This window comes from Pogoniulus pusillus, chromosome 17 (assembly GCF_015220805.1).
Source record: "Pogoniulus pusillus isolate bPogPus1 chromosome 17, bPogPus1.pri, whole genome shotgun sequence".
NCBI lineage: Eukaryota > Metazoa > Chordata > Aves > Piciformes > Lybiidae > Pogoniulus > Pogoniulus pusillus.
Window position 1 is genome coordinate 4,352,642 of NC_087280.1, and position 19,251 is coordinate 4,371,892.

General features: G+C 43.8%; 1 protein-coding gene and 1 long non-coding RNA gene across 3 annotated transcripts in view; one reads left to right on the forward strand and one right to left on the reverse strand.

Annotated features, from left to right (window-relative positions):
* Positions 1-19,251, forward strand: part of PEAK1 (pseudopodium enriched atypical kinase 1) — a 138,940-nt gene that overhangs the window by 78,200 nt on the left and 41,489 nt on the right. The gene's annotated exons all lie outside the window — the stretch shown is intronic.
* The window catches only part of LOC135182833 (uncharacterized), a 47,755-nt gene that overhangs the window by 5,512 nt on the left and 22,992 nt on the right, over positions 1-19,251 (reverse strand). Inside the window, exon 2 of the long non-coding RNA XR_010305321.1 lies at positions 2,023-2,094. This is a non-coding gene — a long non-coding RNA (uncharacterized LOC135182833). The remainder of the gene's footprint in view (positions 1-2,022; positions 2,095-19,251) is intronic.

Here is a 19,251-nt window from a genome sequence, read left to right on the forward strand (position 1 = left end):
TCTTGTTCCTAAGTTTCTGGGTTTGGTGCTATTTAATAGAGCACTTGGGCACAAGTTTGTCTTTTTTTCTTGCCTTGAACTCTTTAAAACTGAGGAAACAATAATTTCTTCTTCTCCCCTTCCCCCCATTCCTTTTTTTTTTTTTTTTTTTTGGTGAATAAATGATTTAATGCTTAGGGTACAAATGCTGGACATGAATATTTATAAGAACTTCTATAACAGTTAGCAAGGCAATGCTTCATGGCTGTCTCTTTCTGAATGCACATGATGGAGTACCAATAATCTCTTTGAAGCTGCACTTGCTCTTGAATTCAGTGGCAGACTGTTGGGAACCGTAGACTTCTTCAGGCTATAGGGCTGCAGACAGCACACAGATCATCGCTGTGTTCCCCATGTCTCTGTTAAAGCACTTGTTTCACATCTAGTAAGAACACTCTTCTTTTTTTATGCATCATATATATAAGTTGAAAAAAAAAAGGTAGAAATGTTCCTGCCTGCATTGAGTAAATACCTGATTGCCTCTATTTATACTTTGGTCCTGCAAGAAACAGAGTTAAGTGTCCTTCACTTGAAATACTCACACTAGAACAATTGAACCACTCAGAGCATCCTCTTGTTAATGCAAAAAATGTTTGGTCTCCACTTGTTCCTCTGCATCTTGTCTGTCAGTGGTAGTGCATCCTGTGAATACCTAATAGCATCTCTCATTGCTCTGAGTGCGATGCAGAATTTATCCCCCTGATACCCGTAGAGAATTTTGATCAAGTGAGCAGTCCAAGGAGAGGGAAAAAGAAGAAAGACTTCAGAAATGGGCAAGGGGGGAGGGAATAGAGTTTGGGTATTTATGAAAGCTGAAGATAATTTTAGAATTGGATTTGGAAGTTTCTTGCTCATAACATCATGCATTGTAAATTCTCACCTCCTCCTTAAAAGGAGCACTGCATGCGCTCATGTCCACGAAGTTACTGACTTAGCTATACACTTTACAGTGCTTACCTAAAAGCTAAATTGTATTGATTATATTGGAAGATATTTATGGGAACCTGGATGTCCCGTATGGATTTTGGTAAACACTGTGGAAAAAGAACCTCCTTCAGCCACCTGCACCAGCCAAAGTGCTACAGCAAAGAGTTATCATGGTGTACATCCACCACGGGCTAAAATCCTGCTTTGAGCACCTCAGAGATAGTGTGGTAGGGAAATGTTCCAATGTTAGTGTGGGCACAGCAGACCCACTGCAAAGGCAGCACTGGGAATCTTTCTTTCCTAAAACCACTGCTGTGGGCAAAGCCCACACAGACTGAGACAGAGTCAGCTACAACAGGTATCCAGAAGTGGCTGGCGTTTGGTCTGTCGTTGCTGGCTGTGTTCTGGCAGACTGATCTCTAGAGAGAGATGCTGTGAAGATGAAGTAGGTTTGCATCTTTCACTGGCATAAGCTGCCTGTCTACATGGTATTTTCTTGGGATTCATTACTAGCATAGGGTTTTTTTTCTCTCTTTTTTATCATCTCTGTTTAAAGACCTCTTTTATCTGGTCACATTTATTTCAGCTCTCTGCTTGTGCTGCGTATGTCTTAGGTAGATCTCAGCCTGGAGATGTCAGAAATAACACCAGCATATTTAATACCTGCGCACTGCTTCACTTTTGTGTCTCTGCTTATAAATATGTATCATGTATACTTCTCTGCTACTGCACTATACAAAGGGTGCAGGGACTTTAACCCCACTACTTCACTTTCAGATAGTGATTCCAGTCTTCTTCCAAAATGTGTTGGGCACAGGGGTTTCTAGAGTCACCTTCACTCAGAGATAAAATATCAGCAAGCAATTTTCATTCCCAGTTAAAGCTGTGTGCTTGCAGTGTTATATTTATCCCCATATATTGCAGCAGCCCTAAAGGAAAATTATACTCAGTTGTGCTTTAGTTGTGCACAACATTTGAGGCAGCCACCTGCTGCATAACCTTTGAACGTGGAAGATTCACACCTTGGTTACCACTGTAAGAAAAGTATGTACTCACCTGTGATCTCTTGGAGTATGCTTAGCAGCAGTGGTAATGCTGCATCTTAATACAACAATCCAGTGTTTGCATCTACAAGAAAACAAAGGTATGGGCCACGTTGGCATGGGATAACTTACCAAACACATCTAAATAGCTCAAAGAATTTACAGTCCTTGGACAATCATAACTGCAAGAGGGTTTGGATGACATTTTTCATAGGTAAGATTGGAATTGGACTTGAATAAAAAATAAACAGTTTGACACCTCTTCCTAATTGCTTCTTACACACTTGGTTTTTAGAGTGTGAAAAGGAAGCATGGACCAGGAAATGCACAGGCATTCCAAGCAGCAGGGCTCCAGGGACCTTCAGACAGTTTCATTTACCTGTGGATCCTGGCATATTAAAGGTTCACAGAGATTTGAGGCAGATGTAATTTTACTGCTTTTATGTATCTTCAAACCAGTTCTTCCATCACACCCTATAAAACCCAAACCCCTTCACTCAAGAAGTGAACTTGCTGCTAAGAGTTCCATATCTTACTGGGAACTAGTTACCATGGAAGGCTCCTTTGCTAAAAGGAAGGTGCTGGGCAGCAGGAGGAATCTTTCTTTAGCTCATCTCTGCAGACACGTAAGATCAAGCTGCCTAATTTCAGCAAGCAGCCGTCTCATTATCTCTGCAGTCTCTCTTCTGCTCTTTTCCAGTTCTTGTTTCTCCAAGTTTTAGCATGTAATTAAGAGTACAGTGGCTGGAGAGTGAAAATGGAATTTTTCCAACACTGTTACTTTTGAAATGCAATATATCACCCACACCTCCCAAGGCAGTGATTGAAGATCTCATCTAATTTGTCTTACTTGAGATTTAGGCAGGATCATCTGCCGAGCGTTTGAGACTGTGTGTGCATCACAATTCAGCCAGGCTTCTCCGAAAAGAAAAATGTGAAAATAAGACATGGTTAATGTAGCAGCCTTTTACCTCCAGAGAACAAATTTACCGTAGGACATTAGAGATACAGACCTACGGTCCGTCTTCTGACTACGCAATGCTAATTGGCCTTATGAAACCATCCTTTTGTTCATCGCGTTGAATTATGGCAGCCTTGGAAGAAGGCTCTGCTGGAACAGAAGCACAGTATGCTGGTGCTGAATCGGCTTGGCAGGCTGCAGCGGGGTTGGCAGCAGGACAGCAGGCAGCGGGGGCAGCGCGGAGCGCGGCTGAAGCGGGGCGCCTGTAAGTGGCTGCGCACCTGCTTCCTGCCGCCCGCAGCGCCCAGCGCCCTGCCCCGCGCTTCCAGCGCCCTGCCTCGCCTTGGCAGGGCTGCTGCTGCAGGCAAAGGAGACACTACGTGAAGCTCTCTTTACAAGCAAGGTAGCTCGAGAAAATCTCTTAGGTTTTTTCGTGTCTTCCCACATTTCTCTTTAGCCTTCCTGTCCCTGCAATGCCCTATGAGATGAAGGAAATTATGTTGCTCTCTACAGGGAAAAAAAGAGGGGAAAAATACTTCTGTGCAGCTACATGTATTGTATTAATGTTGATTTTGAGCATCTGCATGGTGCAGAGCAAGTCTCCTTCAATTTCTTCGCATACTTGTACAAAGCACCATGGGGGCTGAGTCCTAAAACTGTACAGACCTGATAAGCAAGCTGATAAACATCAGATTACTGAACTTTAGGATTCAGTTTTTCCTTACCGTGCTGCATTCTGGCATCCAAACATGATTCTGCTGCTGTTGTTGAGTGTGACATACTGCAGTTTCTGTCAAAAGTAAGGCTTTGGGCTCACTGTTAGCAGACTTGGTTTCAACAAAAAGCTTTGTAAAACAGCTGCCTCTAAAAAGCTGACACTTTTCTGAGGGACTGCTATATGAGAAAGTATTTGAATAGGGAGCATTTAGAACGGCCATAGAAGGTGAAGTTAGTAGTGATTAATTTTCTCATTATGCCAAAAAAAAAAAAAATGTAAATCTCAGTGGAAATCAATAAAATGAAAACTTGAATCACTATGCAAATTACTCTGTGTTTTTCTGTTGAATAACTGGCTGGCACTACTGCAAAGCAAAAGACTTGCTTTTTAAAACAGAGCACAAAGTCGTGTGTCCTCTCTTCCTCTGTGTGGCTTCTTGCCAGATCACAGAACCATATGGATTGGAAGTGACCTCTGGAGATTGAGTCCAATGCCTCTGCCTAGAACAGGTTCACCTAGGGCAGGTTACACAGGATAGCAGCATCCAGGCAGACCTTGAGATTGAACAAGGCCAAGTGCAGGGTTCTACACTTTGGCCACAACAGATGGTGCTGAGGGGACCAGAACTTTATTGTTTTTTCATGTATCCTCTCAAGTAGTTCCCTGTCCTTCTTGAACTGGGGAGCCCAGAACTGGACACAGTACTCCAGAAGAGGCCTCAGCAGGGCAGAGTAGAGGGGGAGGAGATCCTCCTTTGACCTGCTCATCACACTCTTTTTTGTGCACCCTAGGATGCTGTTGACCTTCTTGGCCACAAGGACACATTGTTCATGGCACTCCTGTTGTCCCCCTGGACTCCCATGTCTTTTTCCATAGAGCTGCTTTCCAGCAGGTCAACCCCCAGCTTGGGCAGGTTATCCTCCCTGGATGTAGTACTCTGCACTTGCCCTTGTTGAACTTCATAAGGTTTTAGTGAGGGCTGAGTATCCTCACTGACATGTATAGAGAAGGCTGAACTGACTTTTAAACATGCTATGTTTCAGTTTAATGTTTTGCTATGTTGTTGTTAAGAAGCTAAAATAATGAAGATGCAGTGTTGGTGATGTGCATTAAGCCTGGCTGTAAATCAGTCTGAGACTGACTGTAAGCCAGAGGTTGTTACCAAGTTGGCTTAGGATGCTATGGTGTTAATCCTTGTCCTAAAATTAGTGAAGGCTTTTTTTGTGAGTAACCTGAAAGAAAATGTAAATAGAGAGCAGGAAGATTGAAAGCAGAGATACATTCTGATTACACTGTAAAAAAATAAAAGAGGTTTGAGCAAATAATTTATCATGTGCAATTGTGAGCTGGCAATAGAAAGTTTAGGCCAGACCTGCCTGACTCCCCTGAGAGAAGTGAAGATCCTCAGCAGCCTGTGGAAGTCATGACCACTCTGTTATCATGAGTTCCTGGACATAAAAGGACAGTGCCTGGACTCTGCACGCAGTGGAATCTATTTCAGGAGTAGGAAGAGTTTGTTTCCATTGTGTTTGTCACTGGTGTGAAGCTCCAGGAATGTTCTGTTGTCTGTTGCAGAGCAACAGTCTATGGGTGCTAATAACAGTTCACAAAAGTCACTAAAGGTTTGAGCAGCTCGTTTTGCAGAGGGGACTTGGAAGCTCAGTTTGCTCATGTATTTTAATGACCAAAAGGCAAAGTAGTCCCAACACTGCTATTTAAATAGGGGGCCAAAAGAGATTGCTAACGCTGTGTGGTGTAGCTGTTGCAATTACTGTTGCTAGTCACAATTTGACTGACAGCTGGGATCCCAAGTGCTGTTTATATAACCAGAACAAATGCCAGCATGTGTTGCTAAGCCCAGTTTGAGCTCATAACCTTGGAATCTGCCACACAGAATTTTTCTCCTGTATAGATTGCAAGGTGAAGTACTACAGAGTGTAGTTCTTCTGTAAACATACTTGGGAGACCTGGCACGAACATCACCTTCATGTGCACAGTGTTGAAGAAGAATTGTTAGAGTAGGGAAGTACTGCAGAGTGTATAGCTTCTTCTGTGGAACATACTTGGGAGACCTGGCATGAACATCACCTTGTACACAGTGTTGAAGAAGCATTGTTAGAGTAGGCAAGTACTGCAGAGTGTATAGCTTCTTCTCTGGAACATACTTGGGAGACCTGGCATGAACATCACCTTGTACACAGTGTTGAAGAAGCATTGTTAGGGTAGGCAAGTACTGCAGAGTGTATAGCTTCTTCTGTGGAACATACTTGGGAGACCTGGCATGAACATCACCTTGTACACAGTGTTGAAGAAGCATTGTTAGGGTAGGCAAGTACTGCAGAGTGTATAGTTTCTTCTGTGGAACATACCTGGGAGACCTGGCATGAACATCACCTTGTACACAGTGTTGAAGAAGCATTGTTAGGGTAGGCAAGTACTGCAGAGTGTATAGTTTCTTCTGTGGAACATACCTGGGAGACCTGGCATGAACATCACCTTGTACACAGTGTTGAAGAAGCATTGTTAGGGTAGGCAAGTACTGCAGAGTGTATAGCTTCTTCTGTGGAACATACCTGGGAGACCTGGCATGAACATCACCTTGTACACAGTGTTGAAGAAGCATTGTTAGGGTAGGCAAGTACTGCAGAGTGTATAGTTTCTTCTGTGGAACATACCTGGGAAACCTGGCATGAACATCATGTTCATGGGCACAGTGTTGAAGAAGCATTGTTGAGGAAGAGTAGTTTAGATTCCTGAGCAGTTTTCCTCATTTGATGGAGTACTGAAATGCTCTTCTGAGCCCAGGACCACAGCAGGGAGCCGTGGGAAGAGCATTGCTACTGCCTTGTAGCTTGATGCTGCTTACATGCAGAGGCAGCAGGCCTTAGTCTCACCAGTTTCTCTTAGACTGCTTCTCAGTTCAAAATGGCATAGTGCTGCATATGGAAGAAATAAAACCTCCCTCAAAACCCTCTAAGAAGGCAGGTAACAGCCATTTCTATTTTACTCAGGCTGGCAGTGACAGAATGTAATGTCCCTGGGCTTAGGTGGTTCCTGTGAAACCCATTCCTGCTCAAGATGGACTCGTAGCAGTCCTGTCTGCTCATAATGGGTACTGTCAGCAAAACCCCATTTGAAACCTGAACAAGTCAAATGAAGGCAGTTCTGCTTTTACCCTGAGATCCGTGTAGATGAGTATTTGAATCATCTTAGTAGTACAAGGCCAGGAAATTCACATAGTGTTTTTTCTGGATAGAAAAAGCCTTTGCATTTTCAGGATTCTGTCGAGCAGAAGCAGCAGAATTCATTGTTGGCAATCAGTTCTCACAGGAAAACCTTTCTATCTGTGAAGAGCTAAAGCAGAAGAATCCCAGTGCCCTTTCTGCAAACAAACATTTGTTGTTGTTGATTTTCCTGCCTTTGCTAGAGCTTGTTTACAGTGCTTCAGTTCTGTTGTTTCATGCTGTGTCCTGACCCACTGGCTAGGTTTCCAGCCTTGTGATTTTCAAGTATCATCAGCAGCCTCTTAATTAGTACGTGAGCACTCAACAGCGTGGCAGTTCAGAGGTGGAAAAACAGCTTCATGGGCATCCCAGGCTGGCAGGAACCCAGAACTGGACACAGCTTCCTGCCTGGAGCAGGAAGGGGCTGTGGGAGTGCTAGGGAGTGTGCCAGGCTCAGCTCTGGATGATGTTGCTCTTTGTGATAAGCTACCTCTGGTGTTTGAGTGGCTGGGTGCAGCTGGATGCTGCTGCTGCCCACAGAGCAGGTTGGTTCTTGGGGCAGGTTTTGCCTGTGTGAAGTCAGCCTTCTCAGAAGCAGTTAATGATTCCTTCTTTCCCCTTCCTCATCGTGCAGTGATGGGTAAAAATACTAGTGGCTTACATACTTGATAGGTTTGAACATCTGTCTTTGAAAATGAGGGCTGTTTCATCTCTTATGAAGTAAATTGAGCAGAATCCCTGGCTGGGGAAAAAAAGCTATTGAATATAAAGACAAAACCTAATACAGAATTTGTAATTCATTTCCTCTTTGATTCTGTGCTTGATTATATTTAATGATGCTTTCACTGCACAGCTCTTCCATGTATAGATTAATTTTAAGTATGGAATCACATTTTGTGGCCTAAAATAAATTACGGGGGGGGGGAGGCTGTTTTCTTCCCCACCACCACCCCCCCACCCCATCCTGGGGGTTTGGTAGCCTAGGAAGACGATTATTGGCTGTTAGATGCCCTGAGCTTTGCTATTAGTTCTTTCTTGTCACTGTGGAGGGATACAGCTGCATCACAGAGCCCTCCCAAGGTGCCTGGAACGCTGTTAGCTTTGGACTTGAGGATTTTCCAGGGTCTGTGATATTGCTAACTTGGTAAAAAGGCTGAAGAGCATAAAAACTTCTGGGTTCTGCTTAGTGGTCTACAACATAAAGTTTTAAATGAAGTGAGGTATTGATTTCTCTTGGCTTTGGGGTCTGTTTTCACATTGCTGTTACAAGCACCCTCGGATTTAATTTTGGGGAGTTGTTGATAATGCAGGGAGTTTTATCTAATACCAGAATGATAAATCCACTCTGGTACCAAATGGTGGAAAGAAGCAGGAGGCTCTACGTTAGCAGAAGCCTCGTTCTGTCTGTACAACTGAGCTCTCCAGGAGAACCTGAGCACACAGCTCCAGAGCATCATCTCTTCTACCTCCGGCTGATGCTGCTTTGCAGGCAGCATTGGGCGGCAGAACTCTGCCCAGGTTGAAGCACAGAGACATGACAGAGAATGCAGGCCAGTGTTTGGGAAACAGGCAGGCAGACACAACACTTCACTGTGGTGTTTGTTATGAATGCCAAAAGCTCCCCATTGCAGTGTATCCTAGTTCCTTTTCTGAATTTCACCTCTGATGTCGCTTTTTCCTTTCATCCTTAATGGTGTTCTCATCAGCAGTGGCTTCCCATTATGGGGACAGATTCTAGGCAAGAATATCTGGTGTAAATTGTCATCATATTCCTTTTAACTTCAGCACTAGCGAGCAATAATGTCTTTAACCTTCTGACTTAGCGCTCATCACTCATTTCATTGCTCTGGCTTATGGCTGTGGATTAAAATTTCTTGCATTCATTGTGCCTGGTAAAGTAGCTTATTGGGATGAATAAAGGATATACTGATTAGAAGAGTCGCCTAAGTGAGAATAAGCTGCTTGAACCAGCTTCAATGGCCAAAAAATTACCTGTAGCTAGTTCCTTAGGATTATCAAAGGGATCTTCAAATTAGAATGTCTGTCTTTGATCATAGATGCAAAGAACAAGTCAAAATGACTGCACCAAGTGGAAGGCAGTGGGAGGAGATGGTTGCTGTGGAATGGAGAACTGAAGGAGGTTTTACAAAGATTGAAGCCCTTTCCAGGCAATTCTGCACTGAGCACTGAATGAGATATCAGTATGTTTCTTGTTATTATTTCCATTCTCCACCACACGTTAGTGATATACATGTCTTCAAAGTTACATTGTCTGGGATAATTGTAGAGCAAAATCCCTTTTATAGCATTCCTTTGTCACCTTGTCTTGATTTTTCTCTCTTGCAGTGTGACAACATTCCAACAGTGCTAATCTTTTGTAAAACTTCCATCTGGCTTTCTTTCCTTTGTAATTACTACCATCCTACTTCTGTGTGGCTGTGGGTATGGATGGATCATTGGGAGATGTGTGCCAATGTCACTTGGCCCACGTAGTTTATAGTCTGAGGTCTTGGTTCCCAGTATCAAACATGATCATATAGTCATCAGAAGTAGAAATGAACACAAGGAATGTTCCCAGAGCTGAGGAATAAGCCTGGCACAAGAGTGACAGTTTTCTCCTGTGGCAGAAGCAGAGAAAGGCCTTACCATTGGCAGATAATGGAGTATCAGTGCTATTTCACCATTCAGTTATTTTACTATGTTAAAATCAAAACACTGAAAGTAAAGAGCAGGATCTGCTAAAAAGGGGGAGACAGGGTCAGGTTATCAGCAATTAATTGTGAGAAGGGGCTAGAGGTAAAATCCTAAACTAAAAGGACATCCATACAGAGGAGGAAGGATGGATGGATGGAAGAGTATGGAGCAGGAATCTTGAAGACGATGTCTTGTGTGCTTCAGTTCTCTGGTGCAGTGGGAGAAGAGGATCTGTGAGCATGAAGAGACTGGCAGCTGGTGCACGGTGTCACGAGCTGGGCACCATGCGCACAGCACCAAAGCATGCTGCAGTGAAACTGTGCCAGCTCCAGCCCTGGCCTTCACGCTGCCCAAACATCCCAAGTGGATGACAAAAGTATCATCTGCTAATGAGGAACTGTTCTTCTCCACTCCAGTAGTTTGTGCTTTGCTTAAGCACCAAAATTGGAGGCTTTGGATTTACCCCACCTAACAAAGCTGTCTGCGTCTCCTCTGATGTATGAATGCCCAGTCATTTTTCCTGAGTGCAGCTCACCTCTTGATCTCAGCTGGATTCAGGAGGAATTAATATGAAATCACTTTCTTTTTACTGATATAAATATGCTGCTTTGGGTTTGTGCTCTTCTCTTGAGACACACACTACAAGGTAACGCCCCATCTATCTTCTTTATGTGATGGATCATTTAATGCTACCTGTCTTTTTTTTTTGGTCTCAATTCTGAACTAAACTATCCTAATCTTTTTGTTTCACTTAATGTGGAAAGCTTTTCATCCCTTTAAATATTTTTCTGGTTGTTTTATGGTGCCTTTCTTCTTGAGATGTCATAAATAGAACTGAACGCAGTAGTCGGTAAGTCATGTCATTGATTTTCTTACACTGAAAGCATGTAATTTGCTGGTTGCCTTTGTGTATTGTGCTGCACCATTTGCGTGTCCTGCAGTTGGTAATTTGGGAGAGTGTCTTAAAAACTTGAAATAATATGGTGCCCTTCTTCTTGTTATTTCATTGCTTGGTAGGAAGAAGAGCAAGTTTTGCTCACAGAAGTCAGGATCAAGAGCATTTCCCATTCATCCTGTGCCTAGCTTCTTGCTGTACTGGTGTCTGGCTCTGATAAGGGCACCCATAACTGTGTGTAACTCACACACCTGGTTCTCAAGTTTCTTCCCCACTTTGGCTTTACAAGTACAGCCCCACTGAACTATAGCTCTTCATAGAAACATAGAATCAGTCAAAGTTGGAAGGGACCGCAAGGATCATCCAGTTCCAACTCCTCTGCCATGGGCAGACACACTCTACCCTAGGTCAGGCTGCCCACAGCCTCATCCAGCCTGGCCTTAAACACTTCCAGGGACAGGGCATCAACCACCTCCCTGGGCAACTCATTCCAGTCTCTCACCACTCTCATGCTGAAGAACTTCCTCCTCATGTCCAGGCTGACTCTCCCCACCTCCAGCTTTGCTCCATTCCCCCTAGTCCTGGCACTCCCTGATAGCCTAAAAAGTCCCTCCCCATCTTTTTTGGAGGCCCCCTTCAGATCCTGGAAGGCCACAAGAAGGTCACCTGGGAGCCTCCTCTTCTCCAGACTGAACAGCCCCAACTCTTTCAGTCTGTCCTCACAGCAGAGCTGCTGCAGCCCTCTGGTCATCCTTGTGGCCCTCTCTGGACACGTTCCAGCACCTCCAGATCTTTCTTGTAACAGGGGCTCCAGGATGTAGTAGTCCAGGTGGGATCTCAGCAGAGCAGAGGAGAGGAGAATCACCTCCCTGGCCCTGCTGGCCACACTTCTCCTGCTGCAGCCCAGGCTCTGGTTGGCTTTCTGGGCTGCAAGTGCACACTGCTGGATCCTGTTGAGCTTCTCGTCCACCAGCACCCCCAAATCCCTCTCCTCAGGGCTGCTCTCCAGCCACTCACTGCCCATTTATCAGTTATTTCTCATTTCTCTTTTGTTGTAAATAACAGCTGATTGTCTTTTATTTTTAAACTTAACTATTTCTTGAATAACTCATAAAGATCTTGTGGGGAGGGTTGAGACCATTGGAGAGCACTTCTCTGCAGTGGGTTTTCTCCTCTGTATTGTAGCTGCCTTCTCACATGGGCTGCAAACCACTAACTCACAAGGTAACCTGCTCGTAAGTTACCACAGTGTTTTCTTTGTCTGGGGCTGCTTTATAGCAAGAACTTTCATATCCTTTCTAAAACTATTTTGTGTTTTGCTATCCACAAGTTGCTTAGCTAAACTGAAACTGATACATTTTTGGCAGTTGTGGGTTTTGCTGCATCAGGGGTTCAGCATAAAGATCTTAGGAGCCAGAGGTTGCAGCAGTTCAAGGTCTCCCTTGAGCAACTTCAATTTAAGTAAATTGAAGTTGCAGAATTGATGGATTCAATAATACAGTGATGATACACAGTGTTTTCACTTGCAAGCTGTGCTCAGCAGAAGGATAACCACAACCCTACTGGGCTTTGTAACTATAGAAGCACTCTGATGTTTCTCAGGTATTTCTCCTTTGTTTGTTGTGAACACTTTTCTGGAGAGGTTTAGTAGAGGTTTGGTAAAGTTTATTCTTCTAGTTGTTTTTGTGTGCTTAAACAACAGGCAAAAAAGATCTAAGGACAGGATTTCACCTGAGCCTGGGAAAGGTAGATCAAAGATAATTAGATTGGTTGAGGTATAGTCGTGCCAGTGCATTTTTAGTGTGCTTTGAAGGGCTTCATTCTCTCCATTTTGCTTAAATAGAATTGAGACAAACTAAAATGCACTGAAACAGGATTTTTCTTCAAAGTATCATTATCATGCTCGTTCCTGTCAGCTGATGCACTTATCCCTAATGTGCTGCTAGATCTTGGAATGTGGAACACAGCCCTTTATAGGAAGCAAGGTAAACAAGCTCTTTATAAGTCTGCTTTATCTTATTCTTCTGTGCAAATGAAAGTATCCCTTAAGATTATACTGCTCAGTGCTGTCTGAATGATCATTCTCCTATGAACACATGTGTGTGTGTGTGTGTCTAATCATCACACATGTACATTTTATTAATGCTAAATGATTGTTTTTTCCAAAAAGGAAAAAAAAATCAAGGCAAAGCCCCCAAAGCACCAAACTAAAGGTAGCTGGTTTGTTGTTTGGTTTTTTATCAGTTAAGAATTTCTCATTACTGGAACTCAGAAGAGTTTGTATTCAAATGCATACCTTGGCTGGTCTGTTTGGCCTCAACACCAAATGTGAGCACTTGTCCTTAATATTGTTTTTCATGTTCTCAATGTGATGATGCAGAATCTAATCAGAATACCTGGGGATATTTCTTGCCTTTTCCCTGCTCTGCAGAATTATCTGTTTGGGTTAGGTAAATTGTAAAGAAATGCCTGTTTTCTTCTGAAGCATTACAGATTGTCTAGCCCTAGGCGGGTTTTTGTTCCAGTTCATTGCTTACTTCTATCATGTTTTATTCTTACAAGTTATAGGTAGGGGAAAAAAACATTCAGGGTTCTCCTTCACTTACTTAGGTTTATGAAATATGTTGTAATTTACACTCCTTTTAAAGAACAGAAAATACAATGTGAGAGGTTAAAACCAGAAATGTTTTGAAGGTGTTTTCCTGATTGTTTCATGCTGCCTTGCAGAAAGTTTGCAACTAGGATGTTTTTGCAGTACTTGGAGTAGAAGTGATTCTGTTATCCCACCCATCCATCTCACTCCTTGTATCTCAGCATCACAGCAGCATGGTGCTGAAGATAGGTTCTAAAGTAAGCTAATAGCTTCTTCATCTAGGTCATTGCCTCCTCAATGTCCACTGCAGATTCGCTGCATTTTTCTGCAGAACTGTCATGTGTAGCCTCGGACAGCTACCAGGGCGCTCAGTTCTGACTGCAGGGGAAGAAAAAACCAAAAACCTATCTGCAGCAAGGTAAAACTTTTCTTAGAAAGTGATAGAAACTTCCTTCAGTGCCACCTGTCATTGTGACAATTCCAGCCTGACACAACAAGCCCGTGTTTAGTGCCTGTTTTCTGCTTTGGGAATGAGATTGTGGCAGTTCATAATGGCCATTTGCCATTATTTAGTTGCACGTTTTTCCCTGACATACCTTGTGTGAAGTAAGTGCTGTGGCTGAACTGAGCCTCATCCTTCAGAGTCAGAACTGGTTTCTTGATCTTTCACCAAACTGTGAGTCCCTTTTCCTGTCTACAGAGATCTGTGTTGTGAAATGTCTGCTCACCTCTGTGAAGTGCTGTGAGATTTGCAAGTGTGCAACTTGCTTTTTTAGTAAGGACACTTTAGGTTTTATTTCCAGACTCTGCTGTGGCACTAGAGAGCATCTTGGGTTTCTTTTAATTTTTTTTTAACCTTGATTTACATTTCGTCAAGGAGTTCTGCAGGATTATTCAAAGCACACTGCTTCTGAGTACTGGATGTAAACAACTATGTTTCACAGCCTGCCTTCTGACTGGGCACTTCTCTGGCTGTGAAACTCTTCTTTCTGTGTTTGTATTTCATGGATCTAACAGATGTTGCAGTTAGCTTCACTGGGGGTTTTGCTTTCATTTGAAGCTGGATAAATTAAGTAAAATTTAAGGAGCCTTTTTTTTTTTTTCCCAATGGCACGAAGAAGAAAACAAACTAATTAGCACATGACATTTGTTTGTGGTGCTGGTTAGCTGTGCTAGATGGGCCAGTGGCCCCGAGGCAGTAAGTCTTATCTGGGAGATGGAGCATTCCTGCAGCCTATCGCACCCCAGGCAGGACTCTGTCTGTGAACTTGGAGCATTTCAGCGTTCCCAAAGAGTCTGATAGAATGTTTACAATTATATTAAACATTAGAAGAATCAGTAATCAGGTCCTGGCAAAAAATAACCATCACTTGGTACTTGTTCTGTTAGACTGACACTGTTATTTATGATGATCAGGGGCTGTCCAGATCTCTCTAAGTGGTTCAGACAAGACCACAAACCCGTGGTGGTTTTGTGGTGCTTGGCCACTCCAGCTAGCAAAGCTAGGTGGGATTCCCTGTGCTGGCTTTTCAGCCTGAGGACGTGGCTGTCAATGGCGAGAGCCTGGCAGGTTGTTGGGCAGCGATTTATGGGGCTGTTGTCTGATAAGAAGGCTGATCAATGCAATTTATTCTGCAGCATAAAAATTGCAGGCCCGTTTGAATGGATGGCAGTGCTAAAGCTAAATGCCTTTTCCCTAGAGGAGGACAGACAAAAGGAAATCTGTAGCAAGTATCTAGCGATCTAAGAAGAGATCAAAGAGTGAGTGTTACAATTACAAATGATGAAATGCACACTTGTGCAGATTGCTCAGTAATAGAGCAGGCATTCATTTAAGGGGAGTTCTTCTGCAGCATGCAGCACTGGAAACACATGTCTAATAGGTGCATTCATTTTAATATGCTCATTCATTGAGCAGGCCTGATTAATTAGTGCATGTCACCATCTGGTACTTACTGAGACTATTCATTTTTAAAATGTTGAAATTGTAGGGAATGTTGCACACCAATTAAGTTCCTTTTAATTGGATTATGTTAGTATAAAGTATTACTGGAGAAGGCCTTCATTGTGATTCAGCCAGCATGCATCTAAAGGAGACCTGCCAGCCTGAAATTACTTAGAACAAAGGGGAAATGCCTGAAATGCATGTTTATTACTATCTTTGTGCACCCAGCTAAGATGATGTCAACAAATAAGAGCCATAAAAATGCTTCTGCATTTCTATGCAAGGTTCAGCTTCCTGACATGAGGACATCTCAGCTGATTACTTCTTTGTCTTTGCACCACATCTGTCATCATCTGCCTCTGGCCTGGGAAGTGGATTATGCTTTTGCATTTCTGTTTGTTTGATAGCAACCTAACAGGGCTAGACTCAGCCCTCCTGCATGCAGCTGTGCATCTGCTGAAATGAGGAGCATTACTGTCATTTACACAGAGAGTGATCTGGCCTTTAAAGCTGATAAACTCCGTGCTGAGTCAACCATTTAGTGGAGTGGCTGCAGCACCACATTAGGAGCAGGACTTGTCTGTCTGTCCTCGTTCCTGTCACTGACTCACTTGGCAAATTTTAGTTACTTAACATCACTGCACTGCAGTATTTCCCTCCGTAAATTGTGAATAATTCTGTTTATCAACTTATACAAAAGGCTTCAAGATAACAGATGCACAATGTTGGCATTGTGAATTTACTGCCAGTGCTTTCTTTAGAAGCCTAATGCCGGGCTGTATTTTACATCTGAGGCTGGTATTGCCATGATTTTGCAGTGAGCATCTTCAAGTGAGTTCTGTCATCTGAATTGCTCCTCTTTCAGAAGAGCCAGGAGCGCTGTGGAGTACACACTCCTTTCCATCCCTTAGTCCCTTACATGGGCGGCTACGGAAGCAAGGAAGTTAAGGATTAAAAGATACCTAACCACTAGCAGCTCAAGAGATGTGATGTGCGGCGCTGCCCTTGTTCCGGTGAGAAGGTAGACCTGAAGAGTGCCAGGCCGTTTTCCCCTGCTCTAGCTGTGTGCCGTCTCCTTACCTTCAGTGCCCTCTTCTGCCCCCTACCAAGCTGCAGCCGCAGTTTTGGGCAGTGAAAGCGGCGGTCTGGACACGTGAGGAAAGGTTTGCAGCTCCAGCGCAAGATTTCGTTACTGTTAGCACTCATCACTCTCACTGTCATTGTCTCTCATAATAGGGAAATCTCTGGCTGAAACGGGAAATGTGTTTTCTCTAAAGGGAGAGGAAAATCCCAGCAAACACGCTTTGGGTTGTACAGCAGTGAGGAAGCTGCCTGAACTGCTTTTAGAAGGGAAATAGTTGTTTAGACACGTAAAGGTCACTACGAATTTAATTTGTAGCGGCACTGGAGTGCTCTGATTTGTAAGCGGCTCAACGCTGGAATCCTTCGGGCTGTTTCCTGCAGACACATTTCCTCCTGTTTAACGGTGCACGTTGCCTCCCTCACAGCTGCAGGCAGTGGCGGAGCATGCTGCAGGAACTGCCCATCCTGCGTCTGCCGGAGGCAACGGGAAACCCAGCTGTGGTTTATAAACCTGAGAGGCTCATACCTGCTTCACAGACTGTGTCAAAAATCACCTTAGAGAGCATGATTGTGTTTAAACCACCTCTAGTAGAGGACAAGAGCTAAAGTGTCTATACGTGCCTTATGTACTTTGTTTGAAGCCGCCTGGTTGCAGGTGCTACTCCTGGGACGTGCACAGAGCTGTGACCCTGCTGCGGTTCTCACTCTGCCGGAGCCTTGTGCTGCAGTTCTGCAGAGGCTCCCAGCGCCTGCATTCACACCGTGAGTCTGGCACTCATTCGGGTCTCAGGAAACTGATTAGCACCGGTGTGCCTGAGCAAATGAGAGCAAGTACAGACAGTGGTCAGACATAAAAATGCAGTCACCTGAAGATGTGCAAAAGAGCTGCTTTCTCATCTCTGTGCCAGTGATATTAGCAGCAGACGCTGAGCCGGGGAGGCCATAAAGCTGTCTGCTTTGGTGATGGGATTCTAGAGCAAGTGCAGCCTCTGCAGTTTCAGAGGAATAGTATCACCTGGTTAAATCTTAAACCCCACACATCTGCACTATTTGTTTAAATTGTTTGCTCAGAGGTTTTATGTCATGGAGGACTGTATCTTCCAAGAAAACCTTCAGCTGAGGTTCCTGTTAGTGGAATCCCCATTCCGTTTATTTGTCAAACACATGAGGAGAAATGAGCTAAGCAGAGTAGAAAACTCTACCATGTGCACAGTTTCTCTCTCTCTCTCTGATTTTAGAATGATCTCTTTTCTGCCTACAGTGTATGGGCTTGGAAAGTGTTGAAGCAACAAATCTTGGCAGAGATTTAAAAAAAGAAGTAAAGGTATTTTACTCTGAATATATAAAACAAAGGCTGAAAGTTTGGGTAAATCTCTGTCTGGCAGACTTTCTTCCTCTTAGGTCATACAGAGAAAGCTTTTGGTACTGACTTTTTAGCCAGAAGCTTTGTCTGGAAACCTATTTAGTCATTGTATGAAATGCGATAGCCCTGGTACCATGCATGTGTCTGAAGATACTAATAGAGTTAGACTTCAGCCCCATCTGGTGTTGGAACAGGATTGCTCTATTAGAGTTTTCCAGCACAGGACAGCCCTTTGCCAAAGCACAGAGCAGTACGTGAGGAGACTGACAGATCCACACCACTGTCACTTGTGCTAATGGTTTCTATTGTTTGCTACAGTGATGAAGCCCACTTGTGCCTGTGGTGAATTCCAGCATGGCCATCCTGCTGCTGAGTTATTAACCAGCAGCTCCGCAGAGAGTTGAATCTTCAGCTGAACAGGTTTATTAATACCCTTTCGGTGTACTATGTGATCAGCAAGTACATTTTTGCCCAAAGCCTGTAAGAATATAAAAATCATTGATTTTTCAGTGCCTGTGTTTACAGAAGTAGCAGTGGACATACAGATTCCTTCACCTCAGGACAATGTCTCCCGTAATTTCAGTTATGCAACAGTGACAAAGAGCTCAGACTTGTGGATTTGGCTTAGAAGGCTTAAAATCTTCAGACATTAATTCATGAAACTCTCAAATCCAGGATATTCAAAGGACTATAAAGCACAGCAGATCTGTGTTTGGTTTTTACTTAAGGATGATCTTTTCAGGAAATAAAAAGGTTTGCTCTGAAAGAGATTTTTTTTTCAATTGTTATTTCTGGAAGAGTTAGGTAGAAAAGCTACGTTGTGAAACAAATCAGGGACTAAAAATCCATAGCTCTGCTTTGAGGCTGTAGGAAGTGCACTTGCAGCCTGGAGGGCCAACCAGAGCCTGGGCTAGGTCAGGAGAAGTGTGGCCAGCAGGGTGCGGGAAGTGATTCTCCCCCTTTATTCCGCTCTGGTGAGACCCCACCTGGAGTTCTGCATCCAGTTCTGGAGCTGCTCTTACAAGAAAGATCTGGAGGTGTTGGAGCATTTCCAGAGAAGGGCCACTGGGATGATCAGAGGGCTGCAGCACCTCTGCCATGAGGTCAGACTGAGAGAGTTGGGGCTGTTCAGTCTGGAGAAGAGGAGGCTCTCAGGTGACCTTCTTGTGGCCTTCCAGGATCTGAAGGAGGCCTCCAAAAAAGATGGGGAGGGACTTTTTAGGCTATCAGGGAGTGTCAGGACTAGGGGGAATGGAGCAAAGCTGGAGAAGAGTAGGTTCAGGCTGGATGTGAGGAGGAAGATCTTCAGCATGTGAGAGAGTGGTGAGAGCCTGGAATAGGTTGCCCAAAGAGGTGGTTGAGGCCCCATCCCTGTAGGTGTTTTAGTCCAGACTGGATGAGGCTGTGGGGGTAAGGTGTCCCTGCCCATGGCAGAGGGATTGGAACTGGCTGATCCTTGTGGTCTCTTCCAAGCGTGAGTGCTTCTATGATTCTAAGGTTTACTGCCACTCCTGTCAGCATTTTTATCTGACTTCTCCAGGATAGCAGTTTGGGCTGTCCCTTCAACCGAAATATCTGACCAGTTATAATTTGATGGAAGTGCTAAAATGACAGAGTTGACCATATTTTGTCACTTAAGCCAAGCTCATTCACATACAAAGCTAAACCAAATTATCTCAATTGCACTCAGGAGATTAAACATGCTCTTACTTTCCTTTCTCATGTTTAAGTAGTTATGTTGAAAGCAATGTGCACTAATCTTTAGG